The 24,804-nt window shown below is 40.6% G+C and overlaps 1 long non-coding RNA gene across 1 annotated transcript in view; it reads right to left on the bottom strand.

Moving 5' to 3' along the window:
* The window catches only part of LOC108449382, a 38,455-nt gene that overhangs the window by 5,994 nt on the left and 7,657 nt on the right, over nt 1–24,804 (bottom strand). The window contains exon 2 of the long non-coding RNA XR_001865562.1: nt 6,850–6,997. This is a non-coding gene — a long non-coding RNA (uncharacterized LOC108449382). The remainder of the gene's footprint in view (nt 1–6,849; nt 6,998–24,804) is intronic.

The following is a 24,804-nucleotide window of genomic DNA, read 5'->3' as shown; positions in this document are numbered from 1 at the left end:
TTGTGGAATTTTCCTTAGTTCCCTCTTAGGACTCTCAGACCAGGTTCCTCTTTCTCATCTGACTAAACTTCAATATAAGAATTGCAAGGCTGGATCAGACAAATTTCTGTCAAACTTAGGGTCCTGTCTCAATGCAGGCTAATAATGATTTCTTAAGGAAAGAGTACAAGTTTGGCCTGTGTGTAATATTTTGTAGCAACAGGGGTTTCTGGAGCATTTAATTTATCTTTAATTATCAGCAATGGACTTAAGTGAATTTTTTCTGCGTTTGAACTCGTTCATAGTTCTTGGATCCTTTAGCAGAAGATTCCACCACTGAAGTGAGCTTAATATTACAAATGTAGTTCCTGCTTTTGCTTAAGATCTGTGGCCTCCTAGATCTAGTACTGCAAGAACTTGATAGCTCCTTTTTTTTTTTTCCCCCCCTCCTCTCTTTTAGTATTTTGTTGACCAAGTGCTGCTCCACTGAGTGTGGTGGAAGCTGGGCTGATTTATGAAGTGGAAGTAAATTCCTGCTCTGCATGTACTTCCTACCCCTCTCCCAGTTAGCTGGCACTGTAGTATGTTAATGACAGCTTGGAGCAGGTGATTTCCATTTGTGTGATGAACCAGTTGTGTACTTAGCCTTTGCAAATGTGATGACAGATTAGGAATGCATCCAGCTAGACAACCCATGTCCTCCTCAACACTTGCTTGTGTTGGTGGATGCTGAGCTCCAGTCAATTAACAGTTTGTCAACAGCTGATTACAGCATGGCAAATTGAAGATAGAACCTCCTGCTAAGTGGATTTTGCCTCCCTTAGGCTATCAGCCCCCTGGTAATGGCATTCTGTTTTCAGGCTGAGCTTGGTTTCCTTGCTGGTGCTGCTAGAGAGCCACAGTTCAGATCCTGAACAGCAATTTTGTTGAAGTCTTGGAAACTCTGAAGGTTTTCTCAATTTTTCTTCAAAGTGACAGGGAAGCAACACTGGCATTGAAATGTCTTGGTGACAAATCAAGCCTTAAGTCACTGTGGAAAAATACTCTGCTTCAGAGGAGGTGAAGGGGCTATTTTAATAATTGAGTCATAGGAGAGATGAGGTGGGAAAGGCCCTCAAAAGTTCCAGCCTGTCATGGCAGAGGGAGCAGAGACAGGATCATCAAGCCCCTGTCCAGCTGCAGCTTGAAAACCTCCAGTGATGGTGTCCACATCCTGGGGGCAGGGGGGGGAACTGATCTTGGCTGAGCCTTCTTGTGTGGTGTAAGCTTATACGTGAGTGTTGGATGTGCTTCCTCTTTAGCAGGACTGTGGACTTTGGAGAACTTGCTTGTCCTACTCTTCCCAAGGCTTTATTCCCAAAGGTCTCTTTAACCTGAAGCACATCTATAGCAGCAAGTAGAGTGGCTGGCTCTGTCTCCTTTCACTGAGGGTTTGCTTCCAAATATCTGTTTAGCCATATCCATATTTCTAGAGACCCTTTACATTATCCTTCAGCTGTTTTCTGATGCTAAGCTGATGCCTGGGGGGGGTGGTTTCAGTATCCTGTGTTTATTTGTAGCATTTTAGGGTGAATCCTTACATTCAGTTCTCTGCAAGGTACAGGTACCAGGCAATTCATGCACTTCCTTAGCTTGTAATGAGAGACAAATAGAAGTGCAGAGTGCTTCAAGGGTAAATGGGTAAATAGTAATAAGCTTTCTTGACATTTCCATTTCTGCACTTAATGGAAGGCACTGAGAGCTGTATGGGCTAGTGCTATGGCAAATATATCTGTTGATGTGGGGGGGGCGGAAACACCACCAGGTCAGAAAGGCAGCATTCAGTGCTCACTGTTTCCAGGAGTGCATAAGTGCCCAGGCTTCCTGAGAGGATAATCAGTCTGGGAGAACATCGTTATCTGACTGTGTGTACAAAGTGAAGGGGATTTTCTCAACTTGCTTTATGTTTGAAATTGTAGGTCACCGGCATAAATGGAGTGCAGAGGCTCAAGATGAGATCACTGCTTTTCTACCCTGCCTCTTCCATGTTGCCAGAGTAAAAGTGGGAGGGAGCAAACTTTAAGCCTGGAACTGGTATGGCAGAGGAAGAGTACCCACAGAGATGTCCTCACTATGAAAGGAAGGATCACAGGCTGGAGGCAGAATGCTGAACTTTAAGCATCACTCCAAATCATATTGTGGTTTGGAGATACTGCTGGAGTTCAGGCAGCCTCTCAAGGCCAAGTTGCCTAGAGAGCCTTTTCACATCCATCCTTTCATCTCTGCGTGGCTGAGGCAAGAATTGGGAATTGTCATCTGTGTGATTGTTTCCTTTCACTATTCATGTGCTTATCACCTTTACCTGACTTGTTCAATATAATTTGCACTCTGCTTTAGTTCGGGAGTAGTACAGGGAAGAGAGTCTGGAAGGGATGTTGAAGGGAAATATGCAAAGAGTTCATTTATAGTTCACAAAGTCTGACCCAAAGTGTTTTAAGATTTATTCAGAAAGCTTAACATGAAACAATTAAAAATGTAAGATCAAGATGCCTACATGAAAGTGCATTAAACAGATTTAAGTGTACTCTCCTTCAGGGATAAAAACCCCTAATGTGGGGCTAAGCCTCTTTCAAGATCCATCAGCTCCAGAAAATACAGTATCATTCTAAGCATTCAGATATTTGACTTGAGTTTTTTAATGTTTGGAAATTTTCTGCCTTGACTTTGCTTTAGTAAGAGAAATGTGTGTTGGTGAACCTTATTTCACTTGATAAGTGTGCAGCCCAGTGATACTCTTTATTGGATACTTGAGTGGTGTCTCTCCCCTTCTCTCCCCCAGTTCCTTATGGCAGAAATCACTTCTACAACTTGCTTTAATGGGACTCTTCCAGTCCTGAGACAATTGCTATAGGACAGTGTAAACTTGAATGATCTGTCATGCTGAGTCCTTGATGAACTCTGTTCAGAGACACTTTACCTTGGCAGAGTTTCACAGATTGCAGTGGACTGGTTTCTAACATTCCCATTTTTAGTGGCATCAAAGCAATGGGCTCAGTATCATTATGTACATTAGACTTAAATTTTCATTTGGATTGGATACTTTTTTCTTTGTTTTTTTTTAAAACCACATGTGTTTTAAGAAGTTGGAACTTTAGGGGACAATTCCTTGTAGGTCTTGAATTGCAGTTAAACTTTGACCTCAACCATGAGGAATGTGTCTTACTAAAACTAAATAGTGTGTTAATAACCTGCTGTTTTTGTCTTGGGATATATTTGAGCTCAGTACTGGAGTCTTGGTGGCTGTTACTCCAATGCATATTTAGAGTTTCTTTTGCTGCTTCTAGAGAAGTAATCAACTTGTCACCTTGTGCCCTTGTATGCATTATAAATGACAATACAACCCGAAGTGAAACTATTAAAATTACAAACTAAATTATCTGCCTGCATCTTCAGCAGCATTTTTAGTTAGTTTTGAAAACAAGGGGAATAAATCAAATATAACAAAATGTGCTGTGTCTGGATTTTGGAAGTGACAGCTTTTGACAGTCAGTCTGCTCTCTGCCCAAGAGAAAATTCAGCTGTACATAAACATGGGAAATAAAATTACTTCTTGGAGGCCCTGGTGTTAAACAGTCTTTGTTGGCTGAAACTTGGCAGCATCAGCCTTTTCACCTCATTTATGGAAACAAGATCTGTCATTGTACTATATGAAAAATGAGCTCTTTCTGGAATCATCTCCATTAATTACCAGGTTAAAGATCAGATTTTCTTGCTAAAATGAATTTGGACTTTGATAATTACTTTAAAAGGAACAGTTCTATAGTCTTGTCTTGACTTTTCTTGTCAAAACACAGCTTCTTAATGCTTTACTTTTATTGCAGTAAATTGAAGGGAAGAAAAATGCTAAAAAAGGACATGGAAATTGTGCAAGGCATGGTGACAGGTTGAGATTTTAATTATTGTACATTTTTTGGAAGGAGTGAAAATGCCTGTGTCACTCTCTGCCACCAGAGAGTAATGGATGCACCTGGAAGCATGGAAAAGGCATCCCTGCCTGCTTTTTTTTTTTTGGGGTGACCAGCCAGGGGCATGGAGAGAATAGGAACAGCCAGACCTTCAAATTGCTCTTTCACCTTCTGGCCCAAGAGTGGGTGAGCAACCAGGAAGCTCCTATTGGAATAAACTGTGGTTTTAAAATGCCCTGTGAATAATGAGCACTTTGTATCCTGCATCTCCTTGAAACTCAAGAGAATTAGGCTCTTTGCCAGGTTTAAAAAGGTAATCAGGCTGAGCATTGGAAATCAAATGTTCTCCTCTGTGAATTTGGATTCTGAATTTTATTTTTAAATCAAGCACTGTTGACTTTGAGTCTGTTACACAAGGACACAAAGGAGAAGGAAACATAAAAAAATACTGGAGACTTCAATAAGTTCTGAGCTGTAAAGCTTCTGCAGGCTACTTGTCAGGCATGTTCCAGCTGTAAAATAAGTGTTACTGAAAATATCTTAAGATCACTGTATAATTTAGTCAGCTTTGAATGTCAGATCATACAATGGAGCACATGTGCATGTCTTAAAAGAAGAGAACTGTTAAAATTAGCCTGTTTCTGCTGAGATACTGCTTGAAGAGATGCCTGCTTTGAGTTGGCATTGCCTCAGGTGCGTGGCTGGGTGAGGAGGAAGGGCTCTGCTCCCTTCTGGCACTCAACAATTCCCCTCGCATTTGCTTCCCTGTCTGTAAATGGATGGAGGAGCACTGATAAAAAGCTTTCTCTAGAAGATAAATAAGAGAACTATTCTATACTCCTGAGGGTTTTACTGTTGTATTTGAATATTTTTTCATTAGGAAAGAGGGTTATTGATCAGCAATGACATGGCCACTTATCATTTTTAAGGTAGATCCATATGTTCCTTCAGTAGTTGTGGTTCTGTGGGTACCATCCTAATTCAGCTCTCATTGTTCTTGAAATACCTCTATAAGAAGTTATTTTAAAAAGCTTCAGTACAGAGTAACTTTATTTCAATACTTGGAAAACTACCTTTTCTGTTTTGTTTTATTGACATACAAGTACTCAAAGCATCCTGTGGAAATTCATCATTTCTTAAAAGCAGCTTTCTCCAAAAACTGTGCTCAGTTTTTGGGTAAATGTAATAGCACATTTACTGAATGACAGTGTTAGACCCCATGTTTTCTGAAAACCAGAAACTCTTTGAAAGAAGCAATGAGTTTTTATTGCTTCTCTCCTGCAAATGGATGGCACAATTCATCCCAGACTGCCTCAAGTGATCCAATTTTCATTGTTACTAAAGACAAATAGTCACTAGTTCCCTTTGTGGTGTGTTCTCAGATGAGCAATCTGGGACTGATAGTCATGCTGATATGCTGGGTTCATGGGAGAAAAGAGAAATATCCACTCCAGTGAAATCCTGGATGCAGATGTTGAAATGAATGGAGTACTGAAAAATGCCAGTGCTTTCCTTTTAGACTACTTTTTGCATATTCTATCAGTTCTGCTTGATTTGCTGATGAAAACAAGTTCCTGCAATACACACTGTGGATAAGTACTTAAAAATGAATAAATATTGGAAAGAGGGATGTTGCCTCTGAACATCCAAGGAGAAATGAAAGCCAGCAATGCAAATCTGTCCTATCAGAGGCCTTGCTGATGAAACAAGAGTTCTTTTTAATAGATCGCATTATCTTTAGAAGGATAGTGGAACTTAGGAAACTATATTTTAACTGTGACTATATTAATTTATGGGCACAAAGCAGTTGCTTAAATGGGAATATCCAGGTATTTTTTGTCAAATGTAAGTGAATAAATGCTTGTTTTTAATTAAGGGATTTGATCCCAATTCTATTCTGCCAAGACTGCTGTGTATTTTAGGAAAAGGAGAAGAGGACTCAAATGGTATGGGAAAAACAAAACCCCATGGCACATGGAATAGATTTTATTTAATTCTTTGGATATTGGATACTTTTGAAGATTTGTGTGGGAGAAATAGGAGAATGAATTCTAAATGCTCTACAAATCTCAAGAGCCAGAGATTTAAGAGAAACCAGGAGTGGAGCATGAGGATAATGCAGGCAGGAGGGATCAGGGTCAGATCAGAATTCAGCATTGTATGTCTTAGATAGGAATTAAAGCATCCAGAATATATTTCCTACCTTCAACGTTTGTGTATCCACAAACATCAGTTTAAATTTTTAGCAGTTGCTACATTCCTGTGAGTTTCCAAAGATTTTAGTATTTTGGATGTGACTGACAAACTGCAGGTGATATTTGCAGCTCTGCCTAACTGGCCATTGCCCTGCCAGTGTTTTAGATTGCAGTTCACCTAAATAGTCACAATCTGCTAAGACTGAAGTGTGGCAGTCTTAAATGCAGTTTTTAAAGCTTTGAACTTGTAATCAATTAGACTTATAAAAGAAAAATATTACAGAATTATTATAAAGTAGTGTGGAGCTCAAAAGTGAGTTTTACTGGGGTGTTTTTGATTCAAGCAGAGATGATAATGATGAACCTCTTAAAGTTCAAAAATTCCTTTATAGGAAATGTACAGGCTGAAACTATAATGATTGAAATTAGTGCTTTGAAGGTCAGTAAATTAGGCCTATCTTCACAAGGGAAACTGAGATTTGATAAAGGCAATTCATCCCTAGGTGACGTTATTTCAGCTATGAATTGTCATCAAAGTGCCTCAAAGTCATTTCTCCCTGGTCTTTTACATAATCAGAGGTGTGTAGTGGAACTTTCTCTTGTATTTTCATTTTGGGCTTACAGTTATCATGTTTCAGGCATTTAGTGCTTATTCAGAAACTGACATTTCTGCCCAAAAGTCTCTGTGGAAGGTTTCAATTAAAGATCTGGCTTTTCCTTGAAAACTTTACCTTCTGATGGCTTTTCTCCCAGCTCACGAGTCACAGCAGCTCTGTTACTTCTGGATAGTGACACTATTCAGTGTTGCATATTTTTGTGATAGTGTGGACTTTTTTAACTACTTAGGCCACTGCAGTTGGAGTTGAAGGACTGTCATACCTAAAAAGAGGAGAATGTTGATTCCATGAGTTTGAATAACAATTAGGAATTCTTGTATTTCACCTGCTCACAGTAACACATGGAGAAATGCATTCAGGATTGGACCTAAATGCTTAGAATAGCTCAGAGTGAAAGTACTAAGGCAAGGTAGCTCTGTGTGCATTAAAGGAAGAGAGACCACTGAAAGATGTCTTTTAGTGGCAGCTTCCCAGAAGGAAAACCTGTTCCCACTGGTGTGTGTGTAGCAAACCTGAGGGACAACAAGTGGTTCAAGTGGGCCAAGAAAAAACAAAGGGACTTAGAACTGGAAGCAGGCCAGCAGAATAATGGATAGCTCTGGATTAGTCAGTACATGGAAACATTTGGCATTCATGTAGTCTTGAGCCTCAAAGAAGAACCACAATGTTCCCTTGGGAGATTATTTTAAGATCCCAAAGAACGTATGTGCCGTTCCTCGGTATCGAGCAATTTCATCATGTGCTCATCCAGCCTGGGTTTTTTAATTTAGGAGCGAAGTGCAGAGCATCCCCTGGATGCAGAGCTACTGCTGTTCTAAGGGGGGAGAAAAAGAAAAAAGTATCTCGTTTCCATATCCGCAGTAAGTTATTTTCCCTCAGGATCCATTTTGCAGCACACTACAGCCTTTGGATCTGTCACTTATTTTATAGTCATGAGCTCTCTGCCCCTAGAATAGGGAATCGAGATCACATTTGGCATAATGCCATTTAGAGGAAATTATTTTAGCTGCTAAATAGAAACCTAATTCAAATTAATTGTAAAACTGTTTTCAAGGTTAACTTTCAAATAGGTTTCTTGAGGCTTAACTTTAAAAAGTGGGGATTTTGCTGGTTTTGTTGTTTTAGGAATAAATTACTCGCATAATCAAACCAAAATGAGGTTTGAAGTGCAGCTGTACATAATGTTGGCATGTGGAGGTGAATATCTAGACATGTGATATGTGAAATGTCCCTTTCTTGTGCAATATACTTTCAATAACAGCTTTATAGCTAAATTAATTATACCAACAACAGTCTATTAGCATATCAAAACTACAGATTATTGTGGAGATGATGCAAAAATAAATAAATAAAATATTCCCTAAGAAACACCCAGAAAAGTTTGTTCATCTTCTTGCAGGAGTCAAATGAGATGTAGAAGCAAGCATTAAATGTTCCTCTGAGCCATGCATGTTGTAAGCATTGTTCTACCTTCAAATACGCCTGATTTCCCCCAAAAGGATTAGCAAAACCTTTAGTCCCCACAGAGTCCACACTTCAGTTTTGGGAGTTTGCCTTTAGGTTAAAATTTGGCAAATGCGCACACTGTTCCCTTTCCTTTCTCCACTGTTTGTTCAGATTTAATAACTGCCTGTGCCTTCTCCAGCAAGGGAGGGTTCCAAAGTGTGTGGTGATTCTCTAAGTGGCTGTATTTTTAATGTTCTACTGCTGTGAGTGCCAGTGGCTTGAGCAGAGGAATGGTGTTGTTCTAGGGAGGCAGTGCACTCCTCAAATGCAATGTGTGATTGAGATGTGGATGATATAATTCCAGCACAGCTGTGCTAATTTCCAGGTGCTGAATAAACTTCCCACTCTACATTTCAGTAGGTGAAGGCTCTCTATGCAGGACAGGTACCCAGTGGAGACAGACTGTTCTAATTTTTGAAATCATGAAAGGCTTTTGACACTTGCTCTATTAATTTTCCACTAAGGATAGTGAGTCCTTAAAATAACTGTTTAGCTAACCTCTGTGTGGAGGGGCTCTGCTTGTCCCTGCTAAAATTGGAAACACTCATTGTACTAATGGATTTTGGCTCTTCTCTGCAGCTTCACCTTTATCTCTAAAGTGTAGATGTTATTGTTTGAACACCGGTTTTCTGAGTAAAAAGATAAAATGTGCATTTTAAATTCATCTTTCTTATCCTCTCTGCTGTCCTTTTCCCTTACAATTTCCTCTTGGAAGCTCAGAAGTGCTGAATGACAGTGCAGTTGCTGTTGTGAGGTCCTGGCAGCTGAAACACCGCCACAGAGGCTTTGCCTGGCTTTTCCAACATACCTGTCCCTAGTCTGGGGCATATTTTAGTTTGATTTCTGAGTCTTCACTTTAAGGACATACCTTTATTAACCCAGCTCATAGAGTCCTCTATTGTGAATTATGGAGAGGTGTATGGGCTCAAAGTTTTGTGCTGTCAGTGTATTACCAATTACTTCTGTGTCAAGTATTTTATCCTGTTTTGATTTTTCCATTCCACAAGTTGAAAAGCTCAGTGTGACTGCTCAGGGCTGTTTTGATGGACAAAGTTAATCATGTTGTGATTCAAGCCTCACACCTGATACATCAAGCTTCAAAGATGTATTTACTTCCCAACCTCAAATCCTAAAATGCTAACTGAAGTATTAACAGCAACCTTCAAAGAAATTTCCTGACTACCTAGCAGGGGGCAAAAATCAGTGCAGCTGTATACAAGGAAGTGAGCTGAATCTTGGAATGGTTACACATTTGCATGTGATTAATTTTCATCAGATTTAAGATCTCAAAGCTTTTGAAAAGCAAAAAGGTGGCCCTTCAGAATTTTTTAATAAAATTGCTTATCTTCCATGTGTCTCTGTGAGGGGGAGAACAAGTGTTCTAGAACAATCTGAGTGTATTCTCTGAAAAAACCTGTATGAAGCCACCCTAGCATGGCATCATTCATGCATTGCACTCAAAAGATAGATAAAAATACAGAGTATGAATCTGTAGTACTTGGATTAATGGTTATCTAAACTGTATTTTAACATCATCCATTTGGAATTGAACAATTTCCCAAGGTGTAGTAACTGATGAAAAAATCTGAAATGAAGTTAATGCCTGCAGTTCCTGGTGCATGCTCTGAGACTGTCTCAAATACTCTTAATGCTTTTTTTGTCCAAGATACCCACTTTGAAGGTGCTCTCACATTATGTCTGACAAGCTTTTTTTCCTCCCTTTTTAATGAGCCTTTAGTGCAAACAGTAATGTGAAAAGTGTTGCTGTTTCTGTCTATGTTGAGGCCCCATTTTTTCATTTGTTGTGTCACTCTGGAATTTGTCTTCTACACCTGGTAGTACTTAGACAATCAGCACATGGCTGCTGCCTGATGGATTTCAAAGTGTTGATATGAATCTTTTGGGGTCTTCTGGGCCTATTGCTCGCAGCACTGATTGGCTTTTACACGGTGCTTATGTATGCACCTGTAACATCTCTAGGTATTGCATACAGGACGTTCCCAGTTTCTGTGTGGATGGTGCTGTGATGACCCAGTGACTGAGGAATTTGCATTCCTCTTCTGGCACCCATGGTGATTTTGACAGCACAGCCCTCACCTTTGTGTGTTCAGAATTGTAACAGATCTGAGGTGACAGGACATTTAGCACTTGTTGAAACTCATGAAGACCTTTCCATGACTTTCAGTGGAGGTGATGCTAAAATCAAATGGGTGCCTATATAGGATTTACTGATAGATCCTCTGTGATTTCAAGAGGATCAGTGCAATAAAACAGGACTTGCCAAGCTGTCTTTGACCAGATTGCCACTGACAAAAATGCCTAATCTGAAATTGCTGCAGTATCTGGAAGGGGCAAAGGCTCACGACTGACTTATGCGGGCACTGACAGGGACCCAGACAGAGGTCCCTGTGTAGATGCAGCAGGGAGCAGTGTTGGGATAACCTGGACCCTCTGGAGTACAGGTGCCTTGGCCATGGATTGCTATCAGGAAGTGGAGAGTCGGAAAAGCAGGTCCCTTGAGCGAGCTCCCCTCTGGCTGCTGTGAGGTGCTTGTCATCAAATCCTGCACTGTGTGAACAGAACCAATGCAATTTATCTGGGCTATGAGGGTATTGACTTGTTTTAGGTGTGGAATGAGCTCTCGGTTTCCAAAGTGAATTAGAGTGCGTTTCAGCAGTGGTAGGCAGTCCCTTACACACTATTTACAAAGCCTGCAGCTTCTGTGGTACTCTCCACTGTTGACCCCTCCTTTTAATTGTGCTTTCCCAGCTCTTCTGTGATAAGCAAGAGCTGAATATCCACTGTTCTTCCTGGAGTAGAAATCATCTGAGAAGGTTGCAAGCAAACTGCCTAAATCTGTGAGCAGGAGAAAAAGTACTACTGGCATTGAGTAAAGAACTGCTTGACTTTTCTCGTGCACAACATGTTTTGAGAAACTTGGTTAGAAAGGCAAACAGAAATGGCCCCATTACAGTGCTATTCATTCTGAAAAACTCTGCTGTGACCCTGATGCACCAGGAAGAGCAGCTATTTTAGAGTGCCTTGCCCACACAACTAAAGCTAATGGAAAGATGGCTTTCTTTAGAATAGAACTGCTGCTGCCTGCAGTTCAGATGGTTGATGGAGTGGATGTCATGTTTTGACTGCAAGTCACAATAGCTTTCCACTGGAAACAAACCCAGCCTCCATGGTTTTGTTCTGATAGGAAATAAATTTTAATTCTCTGTAAGTTTTAATTCTCCAGGTGGATATATTAAGATGCTAAGAGTTGCAATTGAGCTACTATTTGATTCTCGAAGTTTAAAATCCCAATTAAGAGGTACATGCCTTTGCTCCTTGGGTAGCTATACATGTCTATATAGCGTGCTTTTTAGTTTTCTTACTTTGAGATTTTCTAGAACATTTAGGAAATGTCTATTTCCCAGTACATAAAGTTGTCATACAGTTACTAAATCTAAATATCAAAGTGCAGTGTGGGCTGATGGCTGCCTGGGGAACCAGGAGCTGCAGGCTCTGGGCATTCCTTGTCAGCCAGGCCCTGCCTGTCCCACTGCCTCTGAGGACGTCAGGTCCCTCTGGGGTCTGGCCAAGGTCAGCTGGGATGTCAGTCTGTGGATCAGGGTTTGGATCAAGGGGATCCACAGCCAAGAATGGGCATGGTCGTGTGACACAGCTGAGACAGACCCCAGGCAGGGGGTGAGGGTGAGAGCCTCAGCTTAGAAGGGAGCTGAGGGCAGGAAGGGGGGGAGGGGGGGAACCTCTCCCCAAGATATCTTAGCAGAGCTACTGAGGCAGCTCCAGCTTTATTCACAGAGCTGATCAGCCTTTGGAAGTTTAGGGGGGAGGAAGATGCTCTGGGTCATGACATCAGGGACCTGTGCAAATAGGCAGAAAATAAGAAGCAAGAAGATCCCTGGGATTCCATTGTGCTTGCTCCTTGCACATTGTGCAGAGCAGTCATTAATCCAGTGTTACAGGCACTTGGGCTGCAGAACTTTGCTTTGCTGGCATTTACTGTACACTAATAATTGTTTTAGTTGCACTAATGAGCTGCTTAGTTCATTAGTGCAGATAAATGAATTAATTAGCTGCCCAGTTGATGGCGGCAGCTCACATGGCCTGGGCAGCACATTGACTTCCAGGATGGCAATCCCATTTGCTTCAGGGATTGTCGCAGTCAGAGAGGCTGGAGGGGAGCTCAGAGTGGCAGTGACTCCTAACTGATAGCGGTAGGTATGACCGGGGTGAGAGGAGTAGGAGGGGTTGGAATTAGCACATCTGACTGGTGATACAGCTGTTGGATAGGCTGAATGGCTCCTTTCAGTGGGACTGTGCTGGAGCCAGGAAGGGAGCTGGAGCCTGACTGCATTTTATCTACACTTCCCACCATATTAAGACTATTTTGTGTTTGTAGACCACACAAGTGTTTGACAAGTGTGTTCTCAGGCAGTACATCTCAAAGTACACAACTTTATAAATAAATGTGCCATATGGTTTGTCAGGAAGGTCTCTGCTGCCTCTCACGCATGCTGAGTCAGAAGGGTATTGCATGCTACCCTTGGCACGTGACAGGAGAAGCATCTGCTTTGTGACATAAAGTCGTGTGAAATGTAAGTAAATCACTTGGGTTTGTATTACTGGAATACCCATTGGCCCTGTTTGTACATTGGAGCTGCACTCTGCCAGGCACTGCACAAACAGAACACAGAGTTCCAGACCCAAGCACTCAAAAGTCTCTCCATGCTGGATGGGAAAATGTACCAATATGAAAGTCTGTGTGTAAGGAAGAGCCCCTTGCATTACTGCACTGAGATCAGCTCAGAGTGCTATAAAATACTCAGATATTCTCATCTGCTGCAAACCTGGCTTAACTCAATTGAAAGCAAAGCTATCACAGCAAGGCTGATCTCATTAAAATCAATGCTTTATTCTACTGTCCAACCTCCTCTATGTTGCAGCCAGCAAGTCTGCAAAAAAATATTGAGAATCAGCCTTTCCTTAGTAAGCCTTAAGGAAGCAGCACAGTTGTTTTAGATGTTATTTATTAAATATGGCTTAATTAAAAACTGGTTTAGCTGAGTTTGGAGCCTAAAAAAAATTCCCATTAATTCCTTTGAGAATATTTTATTCAACTTTATTAGCAATTAAATCTAGCCCTTAACCCTTTGGAGACTGCCAACAAATTGCATATTTAGGGAAAGCAGCTTAGTATTCATTGGTCAGCTGTCTGGAGACTGCAAATGTTCCAAGGATTAAATAGACACTTTTATTTTTGCCACTGGGCAAAGTTGTCTGCCAAGTTTTCACCAGATGCCTGTTAAGCTGGGATTTATAAACAGTTCTGATGAAGGGATCAGGGCAATCTGAGTGACTCAGCTGCTCCTCTTAGCTCTTATTTGAGCTGAGATGCATGCTGTAAGCAAATTAAAGTATTATTTGATAGTCTTCCCTGAAAATAGCGATACTCAAATCCATTCTCATAGCTGACAAGAGGCTCATCTCAAAGGAGCTGTGTAGTTGGCATTACCTGACTTTTTTGGGAATCCTCAGTGAAGCCAAGGGCCAAATAGTCATGAAGGATTAATTGCCTTCATGGCAGCAGCAGTGTCCAGCTCAGGCTGCAATGCATTGCCAGCAGCAGATGGGAGAGGTGGTGTTCCTGTCTGCGGAAGGTGCTCTGGGCGCTTGGGGTGACAGTAATGGGGTGAACATTCCCTTCGGAGCACAGCAGTCAGGCTCGAGTGGCGTTTCCTTTGCTAATGGCTGCAGACTGACAACACCCTGCAAGTAGCACCAGCCAGCTGAAATTTAGCAAGAGAAGGATAAGCCTGAATAATTCTGAGACAGATAAGCCTAAATTCTGCTCTTAAGGTTTGCCACCCTGAGGCTGAGCATGTAGCAGCTGTTAACTACAGTTACAAACAGGGGAGCAGGGAAATTTAGGAGGTGTTCAGGTTCCTTTCCAGCCCATTTCTCCTGACAGGACAGTAAATGAGCAGGTGTGCATGGGGTATGGAAGGTAAGGATGGGAGGAGGACTCCTGTATCCTGTTCTTCCTTTTCAGCACTCAGAATGCCTGAAATTCATGAGATGTTAAGTTGTAGTGGCAAAGATGAGCCTTCCGTGACTTTGTGCTCTTTTTAATACCGGTGTGGATGAGGGTCCTAGAGAACTATCACTCATGGGAAGTAGTCCAGAGCTGAAGCAAAGTCAAGGAAATCTTCCCCCAACTCTCCTGCCAGTGATAGATGCCCAAGAAGAGAAATTTAAGTTGGTAGAGGAAATACTGCTCCTCTGTGGCTCCACAAATGTTTATGGGCTTATTTTAGAAATGGAGTCCCTCCCAGCAGCCAGAGTTCTTATTGTCTGCAAATATAAACACAGAAGTTACTGTGCGTGATTGAGGCACCAGATTGTGTTATCATGCAGGTGAAATAAAATCAGGGCTTCCAAGACTATGCTTCCTTTCTTCCTGGACTGTTATTTTTTTTAATTGGCCTTGATAGTCCAGGGAGCCCACTCCTGGAGACTTCTTCCCACAAACATTTGTGTGCCTGTTGCAAATCCATTCTGGTGTGTTTTGTCTCCTTTACTGCTCCTCCACTAAGTTGTCTGCATTTTTAATGCTAATAGCTACGTCCTTCAGAGCGATGTGTCTCCATGTGACCATTGTGGAGATGTTAATTCTTGACAAATCACAAGATACAACAATAGCTGTATCAGAAAGGAAATCCTTTTGATAAGAGCGAGCTGGAGGTGTGACTGCTAAACAGCAATTTATGAGACTGAGTGTGTTTCTAGCGCAGTCTGGCCCTTTATTTCATCTTGGGCAATTTAATTCACTTCATCATTTCTTTTTGCTCCTTGCAAGTGTGGGGATAATGCCCAATCATGTGGTAACTTGTTAACTCCTATATGGTTCTCAAGCTGTGTTGTTACATAGTATTGAAGTAGAACTTATATGATCAGAACAGCGTTATTACTCCTATTATTAACTATTTTTGCATTTTGTCTAAACTGAATGAAAGCCAATTTAGTCTTGCTGCATGTGAGCCTTTCACAGTTCATACTCACATAATGCATAATTCATATATTAAAGAAGCAGCTTTTATTACCATGCTAAGTGCAAGCAAAGATAGGGGAGAACAAAGATACATATTTTACAACCTATTAATTCTGGGCCATTTTAGAGAGCAAAATACTGAGTGGATTACTTAGGCCAATATCTGTTCTGCAGGCTGCTCAAGGTCATATATAATGGATGATGGACCTTTCTGTGTACAGTATGCATTATGCATAGTTTTTGGACAAGTTGTAATCAAGTCTAGGAATTATGCCAACTCATTATTGGAGAAATTTATGGCATTTAGCGCTTAGGTAGCACTTTACACTTTTCAAGGGGAATTATAACTAATTAACCCTTGCATGTCTGCAGAGTACAACTGTCACAGGTGTGAAATACAGTTACAAGAAGTCATTTTTGAAAGTTAATACCAAAATCAGAATTAAACCTCAAATTGTTTACCATTTGCCATGTGATCCATTTAATAGGCCTTCCTTTATCTCCAAAAAGGAGCTCCTAAAATAAGGAGTGGGTTAGTAGAATCCAAGAGTATTCTGGCTTATTGGAGGGCTTGACTCCCTAGATATTAATATGATGCTACAGCATCATATTAATTAGGTGAGCAAGTAAACTTTAAATGGATGCATCCTGTCATTGGGTCTTACACTAAGAATACCCTGCTTAGCAAGGACCCCCACAGCTGCCAGGGGAGTGGGGGGTTATTTTTTTATAGATTTACCCCTTTTGATTGACTTGTGGACTCCAAACATGAGACCATGAACTGCAGGTGGCAAGAGTGACTAGTTGGAGGCTGCACAATGTGTAACAGAAAGGAGGGATGAAAGAGGTATAGAAAGTTTCTTGGCTAAAAAAGTTGTTGTTATGAGTCATTATTGCCTGCGCTTGCCAAAATGTTCTGACAGTTTTCTGTTTGCTAATTACCTATGACTGGAGGAATGCACTTCTTATAAAGCCAGTTTCTCTTCTCTTTCCTGGGAAAATAAGAGTTATGGACTTACTGAACAAACTTGTAGTGCTGTACTACAGAAATGAGAAAGAAGAGCTTTAGATGAGGATCCTTGATGCTCTATTTTTCTAGTGCTCAGCACTAGCAGCCCTGCCTTTTTAAAGGAGTACATGGAATGTTCTGAAAACCCTCTGGAGCTTGTTGCTTAGCTCATTTCTCCAAAATGCCCTACTGTAGGACTGGCATGGCTGTAAAAATCTGACTTTTCCCTCTTTGTATGATTGCACTTGCCAGTGGCATTACATTTTGTCACCCTCTATTTCTACTTGTTTGTAAATGCTGATGTTGTATCATTTGTGGCTGCTCTGATTCTTCTTTTCATCTGTGAAATCATGTGAGAAAAGAGCTTTTAGGGAAGACTCTCAAAGTCTTTTTCACTTTTAAGTCAACGTATCTTTGGAAAATTGAGGCAGCACAAACCAACTACATTGGGATCTATTTCAGTGTTTTAGTGAGACAGGCACTACTTCACTCTGGGAGGACATTGGATAAATGGCTTTTCTTCATAAATGCTATTCATTCTAGTCAACATGGCTGTGGCTATTCCTATTCCCATTCAAGTCTAATTCCTGTTTTCTTACACATTACATTTTAGAGTGAATTGTATGGGCTGAATAAACCAAATTGTAATGACAGCTAAAAGGCTTAGGTTCTGATGTGCATTTGAGGTCACTCTAACCTGAGGTACAGATTTCAAGCTTGAACAATGAGAGAATGACAGGGTAATGTTACTGTGAGAGCATAATTCATCTGGATATCTTTCAGTTCCCCACACTATTAGGCCTATTAGGAATCTGAAACACTCTGAAGAGGCATTAAAAACTGTTGATGAGAGAAGTTCCTATCAAAGTCCATTAGCATAAGTGAGTGGTCAGAGTAGCTGGGCCTGACATATTTCATATTCTTTTGCTGCAAGAGTAAGTCTGAATTTCTGAAGAGCTTTCAGGCTCAATCTTATTCAAGATGATCTCACATGGCACTTAGCATTCCCATTGCTTTTCAGGCACTTGTGTGAGGAGCATGCATTCTGAGAACAAGGCATGCATTCACTTCAGTAGATAAAAGGAAGGTGGGGGGAGGGAAAAGACCTGAAGCATGGCTGCAAGGGAAGACAGATTCCTGGATGATCAGCTTGGCATACAAAAGGACCTCAAAATGGTCACTAGATATTCTACAGAAAAGAAAGAAAAGCTCCCTTTCTGCTGTCAGAACTAGTAATAGATCCTTGGGTATTGAAACACCACATGGATGCAGGAAACATCAGAACTTTGTTGTTTAATAAATCTGATATTAGGCATGGCTAATAGCAGTTCAAAGCAGGCTACACAGGTCACTGTGGAAAATCTGTAGCTTTTTAAAGAAAAAAATACAAATTAGACTAACCAATCATAATATTGCCCATTCTTGCCTGCAATATAACCCACCTCAACCAATTCAGCTTTGTTTATAAATGTCTGTGTCCACAAAAAGTTACAAGAACACGGTGTTCTGGCTCAGCCTGCCCATGGCAAACAGCCTGGATGCTCCACCTGCCAAGGTAGGAGCAGCACTGTCAGTGGGTGTGTGGCTGGGCTTCCCAAGAGAGCTCAGAGCGCATTAGTCCCAAACTGCTTTTCTGGAAGTGAGGCAGCATCCACTCAGAATGACCGGGAGATTTCTGAAATAAAGGCTGGAAAAAACAGTGTTTAAACAAAAGCATAAAAACTTCCAACAGTGTGGAAGAGACCCAGAACTAGATTTGGCACTGCCAGAAGCTTTCTTGTGGCATCAAGACCTTCCCACCTGTCCCTGGCCAAGCATCCTCTGGTGGGCACCAGGAATATCTTCCAACGAGGTAGGGCACTGTCAGTTCAGGGTGTGGCAAGTAGAGATGCTCCCCGGTGGATGTTTGCACGTTGGGATGTGTTCAAGTCCTGCATTGTGGTGTTCTGGTATCACCAGTGAAAACACAGCCACTGGAATGTGGAAATCAGGAAAAGTATTTTTAGAACAATTCAGTGTTTTAAAGCAAATTTAAGTTGAATTGTAGCTGCTTGTTCTCATCTTTGAGGTGGGTAGGATGTTAAATCAGATGTTGAATAGTTTATTTAGCTCCATTTTCAAATAATAGCTCAGCATGTAAAGCAGAGTTGATTTCTCCATGCAGTCTAGGGCAGTTAAATACCTAAATACCTGGCTGTGTTTTCCTTTGGATATTTTGGCATTGAGTGTTCAGGAAGATGTGGACCCTCCTAGGGGATCCTGAACTGAGTGTCAGAGGTCTTGGGGAAATCTTGGTCAAATCACAAGCACAGGGCATGTGCTGATGCAGTCCAGTGCTTACTTAATCCCATTTAGCTACACATTGGCAGATCATTATTTTGAGCTGCTTTAAAGTAATTTCAGCAGGTTTTGTGCTTATTTAAACCATGTGAACAAATTCTAGAGGAAAATTGTCTCTTTAAATAGCATATAAATGGATTGTGAAATCAATCTTTTACTTTTTGTGATATAAGTTTAGAAGTACCTAATCTAAAGAAACAGTCAACATTTAACTGTGTATTTAAACTGTTTATACTCTAAGCAAATGTTAAATGCTTACTTGTAATTACGTATTAAAATTATTTGCTTAAGGAGGAGAAAGGTTAAATCACTGCTATATCAGAATACATTACTTATTCGTGTCAGTGTAAAAATGCAAAGTAGGGAATAAAACTGTATCCTTGATAGCTGACACCAGAACAGGATCATCTGTAATGATGCTCACATTTCTTTGCCAGTTGGTCATATCATTCTGATAAATACCATTAAACAGAAGCAGTATCTTCTATGGATTAGCCACTGACTAATGTCTCACTATTCCATATGAGCATGGATCCTTGAGAGACATATTCTGCATTTTCAAAGGGATGTCATAAAAATGACAAAAAAGCAATATCAGTTACCAAATGTTGTTTCAAACTAGGATGGTCATCAATATAGATAGTTTTTCTTTCTATGTTAACCTAAATCTCTAAACTTATGTCATCACAGAAATTGTCCCTTCAATGGTTCTGTAACTTTTAGTGTGTGTTCTTCCAAATGTAATAAATGAGTAAAAGATGGGCTAGAACTTGCCTTTATCTCATCCTTGGTCACTGTTTCCCCTTGCATCCAACAAAGGATGGAGATTCTCCTTTAGCATTGCTATGTTGCTTTGTACCAGTTCATATCACTTGGTTGGGTCTTGGTTTACTCCTAAGTGGCAAATTAATGGTGAAAGATCTAACATATTACAGGAGGAGGACTTGGGGCAAATGCTTGTCCTCTCACCTCTTGCTTTCCTCTCTAAGAAATTCTGAAGGCTGTACATGCAGGCATTTCCTAGACATACTTTTTCCATACATCTTTGCTCTTGCCATCTCACAATCCTGCAAATTGTGCAAACTATTGTCCTGAAAGTAACTGTTCCTTTTGCATGAGTTCTATCTCTACAAACACCATTTTTTGTCATTTCCAAAATACATGTGTCAGGAGTTTGTCATGTGAAGCCACTTGGGGTACAGCCTGATTAAACAGTTAAGAAATCTGTACTGTTAATGGAAACAAGCTCTGGTTATCCATCTTTTTGTTCTCACTTCACACTTCTCCTATGTAAGACTTGTCTGCTGTCAGTCAACAGGCACTTAAGAGTTATCCACAGCAGACTTGTATTAGCTTCTGACTGTGTTTTCCTTAAGGAAGCTTTCAGGAGAAAGTGATTTATGAAAAACACCAAGGCTGAACCTGGAGTAAAGCAAATGTGTTGTAAGTGCAACCTGAAAATAATATATGTTAGAATTACCCTACAAAGACTTTGATTTGAGAATAAGCTTGACTGAAATGCAGGTGCCATTGCTAGGAGCCTTATTTCTGAAATACACTAGTAATAATTCCTTTTATATTTTAGGAGTATACTGTAATTAGTAAGGGTCTTTTTCTTTTACTCTAATCTATTTTGCTCGACTAGTTATATGTGTAATACAATAGTTGATGAATATTCATATGTGACTCCTCATAAAGTTCTCTTAAAATCAATACTAAAAGGCTGAAATTGTTTGAGAGGTGGCAATTACTGACTGCAAGGAAATTATTCTCTACTGAACACTTGCAATAAGAATCACTGCCAAAATGCTGCTGATGGAAAGAGTATTAAATAGTGAGTGTAAATCACAAAGCTATTATGGTGGTTTATATAAAATAGTTCACTAATGGATCACAAACCGTGGCAGTTACATTTATAACAAGCGGATTCCTGAATTTAGACAAATAATAGGGTGTTTTATTGCATGAGGGTTTGAAGATCACTATATTCCTTTATTACTGGGTTATTTAACAGTTACTAGTAAGCCAGTGAATTGTCTTCACTGGGTGAATACTCCCTTGCCTTGGACAGTATATTTGACTGTTGTTAAATCAAGCACATCCTTGAGACTGAACTCTTGGGGGTCTGATGCAGCAGTGTCAGCTGGATGTATTTTTAGGAATGCACCAGAGCTGTTTGGGCACAGCCAGCCAGAATGGTTTAGGGGGCCTCTGGGGCAGAGCTTCCAAATGCAGCCTCCCATTTATCTGTGGACATCCAAGCAGTTGCTGTGTGCTGTGGTGGGTTAAACTGGTACAGAAGAACATAAAGGTTTCTCTTCCTCACTGATGTGAGGACAGGCACATGGAGGTGTGGGGATGCTACACAGTTTCCTTTAGAGCTTCTGGCAGCATTCCACATGCACTTTGCTTTGTAGCCTCTCTTTGTTCTATGTGGGATTTAGCTGTGTTGGAATGGTTGGCTTTTATATTACAAATGGAGGTGGAATGTGAGTGTATTTTGCAGGCAGTCATATCTTATCCGCAAGGTTGCATACCTGAAATATGAAACCATTTTTGACTCAGATGTGTGACCCAGGTAAAGGAAGCAGAGCTAATCAAGAATGAACAGTAATGCCATGGGAAATGAAATTGCTATATTGCATTTGTGAGCCTAGTGTATCTGGGGAAGTTCATTTGTATGCCATGGCACAGACAAAGCACCCCTGGTTTGCCCCTGTGTCAAACTTAGTTAGCCCTTGAGAGCCTTCATGGATTAAATACTGCAGTAGAACAAATCCATGGAGTGCAGGATGGTCTCTATGCAGGTAGCACACCCATTTCTGAAAGTCTGCCTTCAGGAAAGGTACAGAAATGTCTGTGTTTATTGCAAACAACTAAACACCTAAGATCAGGGAGTTAGAAAGAAAACATGTCTAAAGACATAAGGGACAGCAACTCCATTAGCTCCACAATGTCTTCAGTAGATACAGTTCCCTTTGATAATGTCATTATTTTTCATGCACAGCTGATCTTGCATCATTTGGCATTAAGGGACACATAATAGCCCTTTAAATATTAAAGAGTATTTTCATATACTGAAACCTGTTGGTGATATTATATATTATGCATAAAGCAACCTTTCCTTTTTCATTCTCTACCTCTAAAGATGTTTTGTACATGTTTCCCCCTCTCGAACTTGAAATGACAAGTTTTTTTCTGAGTAGCTGTAGATATAAAATACCTAGCAGCAAGATGGCTTTTAACTCATTTTTATAGCACTGCAAGGCAGTATCTTCCTAATAGCCTTTTCTCAGACACAGAAATGCTGCCATTAGAGGAGGGCTGTGGCTGTCTCTCTTAGAAAGGAGGTTGTCTTTCATAGGGGTTAAGACTCTTCGTTAGAGTATGTAACTTTATATATTCAAGCAAAAATGAAGTCCTGTCTGTTTTCTAAGCTATGAGATATTTTAAAGAAAAACGTCATGCAGAAAAGCCTCTTGAAGCTAAACTGTTAAAAGCAGTATGGGCCAAACCCAAATAGCTGTTACATGTGGTAGGTGCTACCCAAGCACAAATCTTCCACTTTTGCCAAAATGTCAAGTAACTCCAAATGCATTTCCCGGTTATCTTAACAGGCAGCCTCTCACTCAGACTTTAACTTGATTGGAGAAACAAAAATACCTTTATTTGGGAATACAGGCAAAACTTTCCAAATAAACAGCTGTGCATTGCTAAGATGAAAACACAACCTCCTGGTGACTTGGAGAGGAGCCTGAGAAGCGATAGGTGCAAGCCACAGAGAAGAGGGGGCCATGGCAAAGGGTTAATTGCTGCCTCTTGACAGCCAGGAGGGAGTAAAAGAAGAACTGATGAGTTTTATTTCATTTGGGAAGTGGTGGCTGGTGGTTTCCTAAACTAACAGCCTCATAAGCTGCTCTCAGCTGTGATTTATCTACTGGTCTGTGCTGCAGTCTAGCTGGCTGGTTCTTTAATGGCAGAAATGAGTTTTAAGAGGTTGGCAAAAGCAGCTATAATTGGGCTTGAGGATTTAAGTGTTGCAGAGAGGAAAATAAGTGTTCCTTCTGTTGGAAAGGGATAATGTTGCAAATAGCTTGATTTAGAAAATGAAGAAAAATTTCAGTGAGATGTCTAGTTTGCCAGGAAGAATACTTGTATGTTGTGCTGCAAACAACATTTTTAGTTAAATGTAATTAGGCATGTGTACATGCATAGATGACATACCTTTAACACTTATTTTATCCATGTAAAGGGAAAAAGCCTACCAATTCCTTTTCTCATATCTCAGAAAACTCCACACCCAATGTTCTTGTAAAATAACTAACAACACAGTATGCTGAGAAAATACTGTCCCAAAATGCTTACATTCTTCTTACATTCTAAATTCTTACAAAAGATGTGTGCCTGAGAACAGCAGATTTTAAAAAAAATTGTTCAGCCACCAGCAGTGTCTAGTTTTTTTTGAAATGCTTTTTATTTTAATGGAGGAATAAACTGTATTTGTCAGATAATTACACTTTTATCTTTGGTGGAACTAGATGGTATTTAAGGTCCCTTTGAAGCCATTTTATGAATCAGAAACACACAAAAGTAGATGAGAGTACAGAATACTCTGCTTTGCCAGAAACAAACCATGGGTCACACTGGAAATCTGCTGCCCAGGCCACTCAGTGCCTGCAGACCAGTGTTTCCTAAAGCTCCTCAAATTCAATGCCCACCCTCCCAGAGAGACAAAAGGCAAATAGCAAATGCAAGTAAAATGTTGCTCAGGCTGGTACAGTACTGAAGAACAGTGATCTGCCCACCATGTGAGAATGGAAGATTTTAAAGCTCTTCCTGTTGAAATCTCTGGAGATCCATTATATTCCAAAACAGTTCAGGAAGGAAATTAAGGAGACTGGCACCCCTGTGGCATATTGGAAGTCAGCCATTTCCTACCAGTGAGTGATAGGATGTTAGAGCACTGCTGGATTATCCTCCTGGGGATCTGAGCAATTTCTGTAGTCTTGGATCTTTGCAGTTTGGTTTGAACTTGCTAGGTGACTCCAAAGGTTTTCCATGCTCCCACACAATAGCTGGAATTATTCCCCTATATTAACAATCTGGTATTAAAACACTTCTATCACAAAGTGAAATGGTCTTGTGCCAAATATTGGGGCATGGGCTGAGGTGTACATGAACTTCCCCAGTGTAGGAAGGCGATGAAAAATTAAGTAGGGAGGTTTTGGTGTAGAGACTTCACCCACAGAAGAGACAAGGCCACAGAGCTGATCCTCAGGGTGTGGAACCTGAGGATTGAGTTCCTCACCTTCCCACTTTATGTAAATGAAAGGCCTGACTATTTCTGCTAAATGATCAGAGGGAAACAGTTTTCTACCAGGGAAGCAAACTAGTCCCAGATCAATGCCTGTGTTTCCACTGCCAAAAGTCGCTGTGTTTTTATATTTTTCTACAATAAAGCTGGCAATTTTTAGCAATATTCTATGGTGCAATTACATATTCATTACAGCTTGCAAGATCCTTATCAGGTAATAGCCATGTCCATTTTTTAGGTGAGTGAGGAAAAGCTTTTCGCTGATGAACAGTGGTAGAGGAAGGCAAGGAGCTCTGACTCCAAAATGGCTGTTTCACAGACTGTAGAGCCTACCTTTGTGAGGATACAGTCATATGGCAGCATTTTGCATCTCCTGAAAAAAATAGATTCCAATCATTAATTTGCATGTGAAAAGGCCCATGTGAAGGGGCTCTTGAGTTCATATGTCTCATTTCTGTCTGTGAGAATCACCTTTTCTGAACTGATCCTGAAAAGAAATCAGTACCTGCAGTTCAATGGAAAGCAGTGAAGTGCCAAGGAGGATCAGTGCTGTGTGTGATCAGGCACTTGGATTTGAAGCAAGACTGACACTGCTCTGGCTCTGTAGTGATGAGCTCACATTATTGAATTTGTGGTGACTTTGTTTGAAATGCCAAGCTGAAGTCACATTGCTGTTTCCCTTCTATTTTAGGTGGTATTTCTGAACTAGTCTGCAAGGCAGCTATGCTTTAATTTAAATCCTTCTTCAATAATAGCTCCTATTGTGCTGGCTTTGAGATGGTATCAATGACTAGAATTTTATTGACGGACTTGGCACCAGTATATATTAAACACTAA

The sequence above is a fragment of the Corvus brachyrhynchos genome, unplaced genomic scaffold (genome assembly GCF_000691975.1).
Source record: "Corvus brachyrhynchos isolate BGI_N302 unplaced genomic scaffold, ASM69197v1 scaffold69, whole genome shotgun sequence".
NCBI classification, from domain to species: domain Eukaryota; kingdom Metazoa; phylum Chordata; class Aves; order Passeriformes; family Corvidae; genus Corvus; species Corvus brachyrhynchos.
The sequence above is the reverse complement of the archived record's forward strand: the minus strand, read 5'-3'. Positions and strand labels throughout refer to the sequence as shown.